Here is a 4,609-nt window from a genome sequence, read left to right on the forward strand (position 1 = left end):
TAATTTCATCTTGCCTTATTTCATGAAGCGAAATATGTCTTTATGAGAAATAATTAAGGTATAATCTTAGAAATGAAAAACAAAAAGCAATCAGTTGATATGATAATCTTCAAATAACATGAAGTGAATTTTGCAATGGAAATTTTAGTATGTAAACTAGGTTCAAAGTTAGGTTAGTTTTGTCTTACAGAGAACATAATCTTTTTAAGTTAGAAAATAACTACAAAATAAAGTAAAATCACAATTGATATGGTTCAGATAAACCTTAGTTTTATATATGCAAGTTGGTTTTAAAATTACTTGTTAAACAGAATGATTTTTTCCCTTAAAAAATTTAAAGTAGCCTTATAAATGGCAATTTTTACCTGACACTTTGAGATCTACAGACTGAGCCTGGCATCTATTCTCATATTCTAGTTTGTTACTCCAACCTGTAGTAAAGTATCCTTATTAAAAATGTGATGCTATGAACTGCAGTAACAAATGCTGAAACAAAATACTCAATGAAATTGTGCACAGTTTTTAAGTACACCAGAAGCTAGGAGAGGCCTGGACGGGTCCTTCTCTAGAGCCTTCGAGGGGCACGGCCCCGCCGACACCTTGGTCTCGGACTTCTGGCCTCCAGACTGGGAAGCAATACATTTCTGTTGTTCGGAGCCCCCGCAGTTTGTGGTACTTGTTACGGCCGCCACAGGAAACTAGAACCACCTCTGTTACTAGGTTGGAGGAAGGCTGCCAGTTGCTTTGGAACCCCTTGCACAGGTAAAGCACGTCACTTTTCCCCTGCTGCCAGGATGTACCTAATTTAATCATTAGAAAAATGAACGTATTTTGTGTCTAGCTTACAGCAGCATTTTCCATTACTTTATGTTGATGATTGATCTTGAGAGGTGAGAAAATTGTAGAAATGCTTTAAGAAAGTAAGTAGGAGCAGGAGAAAGAATTAAGATCAGGTCATGAGACAAAGTATTATATATGCCCTGGTTTGCCTACTACCAGGCTAATAGAGTGCACATAGATTATGTGTAACAGAGCGACTGCTGCTATTGAGATGCCTCAAACTGGATTTTTTTTTTTTCCAGGATAAATATTTTTATACAATCAGGGTAAACAAGCCACAAATTTGGAAAATGAATCCACTGATAATAGTAAAATTTAAAAAGGAGATTTCTATGATCATGTGATTTCCATTCACAATAAAATTCATAATCGAAGTTTTTATTTTATATATAAAGAGCTAGCATTGTTTCTGCAGTAAGGTAGATGTCTGGAATGATGCGTTCATGGAAGTTCACTTAGTCCAACTTACTGAAGCCTGTATCCTTCATGTGATGGAAATACTGGTGGCACATATTGAGGCCATATTTCGAATCAGACTGTCGTAGTCTCAGGGCCAGTAAGAGGCCCTCAGGGTCTCAGAGGCCTCATTGATGAAGTCCCTGCTCAAGTGATTAACAGCACCTTTGTGAGAAGCTGCTGAAGTTGTTAAGGTACTTATAAAGAAATCCTACACCACAAAGGACAGGGCTTGTTGGCAGAATAGAAGGGAACCAAGACTCTCACCTATGGGAAAAACAGTAGCTGTCTCTGGTGGCTAGGGTGGCCTTAGCTGCTTTTGAGAAAGAGAGAACTAAAGAAATCAATGTGGCAATACAAGGAGCTCTAGACTACCTTGAACTCAAAGTCATAGGGCACTACTAGTAGTGAACATAAAAATGGGACCTGAGACCAAACATCTGTGAGGCCAGCTAGCATCAGAAGAGTAAAAGCCCAAAATGAGCTGAAATATTAGGAATATTTTAAGAAAACCAAAGCCTTTTTAGGCTACAATCAGGAAAAAGCCAGGGAAAAAGGCCACTGCTTCCAGGACCTAGTACAGTTAATAACAGAGGACTCAGATCTGCCTCACCTAAAAAATAGTATAAAAATTTAGACAGTTCAATAAACACAAATCTTGAGGTCTCAGCAAACTACATGTCTTGGATTAAATGTGATTATACATCTAGTGAGAAGTTGCAGGTGTGCTGGCTGGAAAATTACTCTTTGGCTATCGCCCATGGGAACATAAGCTCTAACAATGAACTTTCTGCTTCTGTACCTCCCGCTTGCACAACCAACCTGTGGGTTGACAGATAGTAAAAAGAAGAAAAATAGACTTGTGTGTTCAATTAGGATAAAGAATAGGGGTTTAGGGCTTAAAAACCCTGTACCTCTACATTTCAGGGCTGCTTAATTTGTGGTCTGTGTACCCCTGGCAGACCCAGCTGGCTGAATAAAGAGTGTGCTTCCTATAACTCACTGGTTTCTGGTGGTCTGTGTGTCTATTGGGGGCTGGTAGCTACAACATATGGAGACTCTGAGCTTGACCTTAACCTAGTCCAGCTCAACATCTGAATTAGTAACTGTGAGATGAAGCCAACTTATCACATTCAAACATAACATGCTACGGGCAGCTAATTTATCAGAAGACAAAAGTCAGGATTGAAAAATATCACCACAGCTAGAATTATGTAAAATGAACAAAATAAGGATTTTAAAGGAATGCAAAATAAAGTTCTGTACTTGGGCTTGAAAAAAAAATGAACTGCACAAGAGGTTGAGAAAAACCTACTTTAAGAGCAGTTCCTCTACAAGAAATCATAAGTTTTTGTTAATTGCAAGCTCAATAAGAGGCAGCCATCTGATAGTGGTCAAAAAAACAGCTAATACCAAATCTAGGCTGCATTCATAGAAAACAATGTCCTCTTCACCAATATCATCTCTGGGGAAAGTTCTCATTCTGGAAATCACATTTCAAAAGAATCAATAACTGAACTGTGTTGGGAAGAGGACAGGTATAGGCTAGAGAATGATATGGGGAAAAGCTGCAAAAGGAACTGAGGTTGGCGGTCACGGAAAAGTGTGCAGCACAACGGTATCTTTAAATAAGATGTGCTGTCTAATGGAAAAGGGATTTGACTAGGGATGACAGATGGGTTTCCTCTCCTGAGCCAGTTCTAATCAACCGGCAGTGACTGCCCGGAACTGGTGCTGAGAAAGATTGAGAGACTAAGTGACTTTATTTCATGCCATAATGTTTGATGTTAGATTGATAAATATTTCACCTTACTGCTTCTAGACTTTGGTATCATGTTTGGGAGACGGCACTTACCTACTGGAGTGACAAGTATTTGCTCTTTTTGCCAGCATCCAAATCCTACACATCAAGGCTTGGATAAAGTCAGCATTTCCAGGATGTTCCTGCCACTTTACTTTCAACTAATTCTCCTTTTTGTAAATTCTTGGTTGTTATCCAGCTGTCTGGTTGTAATGTTTTCATTATTTCTTCTAGAGAGACTGGTTCTTTTTAAATTAGATTTAAGCATCCCGGGGACCAGAATGAAGTTTACATTACTCACTATATGCACAAGGGTGGATATTCAAAGTGTAAGTACAGTTGTCTACTGAGTCTTGTCATTATCGGGCTCCAGACTTTCTTCTTTAGTATCCTAATTTTGACTCTAGAAATGAGGTTCTGCGGTGAGAAAGAATGGAAAGCAAAGAGAGAAAATAGATGTTCTTGGGACATGTCCCTCCCGTCCAGGACATATCCAGGTTCCAGGCAGCATCAGGACTTTTTAAAAGGAAAGTCGGTAGTAATCCAGAAAGGGTGAGGGAGGGTACTATCTGGCGTTTACCGCACTTTCCTCTCAATAAACCTTGCATTTTCATTCTTGTTGTTCGTATTGTCGTTGAATTATTTCTTACCACGTAAGAATATGGTCACCAGACCTGCAGGTCAGAGCTGTCTTGGAGAGTTCTCTGGTATGCAGTAGTTCACTGTTTTCAAGCACCGGTGATTTTGACTCATAGAGAACATCTGGCAATGTCTAGAGACGTTTATTATGGTCAGAATTGGTGGGGAGGCTAAGGCATTCTAGAATGTAGAGGCCAGGGACACTGGTAATAGGGCTCCAAGTGGAAATTATGGCGTGGTTAAGAATGCATGGTTTAGCTGAGTAGCCTAGGGAAAGGTAACAGAAGTGAAACCTCCGAGCTTGTGGAAATTTCCGGGGCTGAAACGCAGTGTGGATTGGCCAGCAGAGCTAAGCTGGACTCAGCCTGCCAGGGGATGGGCGGGTTGCCGCCCCGAACAGGGTGAAGGGACAGGGCGCAGGGACAGGGCCAATATCCAGGTCATGCGGGACCCAAGCTGTCCTCCAGAAATTCGGAGCGTCCGCAAAATTCGGAGCACCTGAGACAAAGGAGACAATGGAAATACACAGTCAAATTGACTCCCTTAAAAGAACATTTTCAAATTATAATTTATGTAACTAACATTAACTTAGGAATGGGTACCTTCATAAAATGAATACATTTTAGTGACATTAGGCTTCTTTTATAAATCTCCCTTATAGGTTCCTGAATTAACTGGTTTTCTAACAGTCACGTTTGAATACAGCACATTGAAACCATATACAAAACATCCTTGTATCACTCTATTATTATCCTGACATTTTAAAAACAATCTGATACAGAACAGGATGTTAAGGGTGGAAAATTTTCAAGTGAGCAAACTAGCTAAGTCAGCTACAGGGAAGAAATATCTTTAGATATCAGAAGTTGTCCT

This window comes from Pteropus alecto, unplaced genomic scaffold (assembly GCF_000325575.1).
Source record: "Pteropus alecto unplaced genomic scaffold, ASM32557v1 scaffold3900, whole genome shotgun sequence".
In the NCBI taxonomy this organism is placed as follows: domain Eukaryota; kingdom Metazoa; phylum Chordata; class Mammalia; order Chiroptera; family Pteropodidae; genus Pteropus; species Pteropus alecto.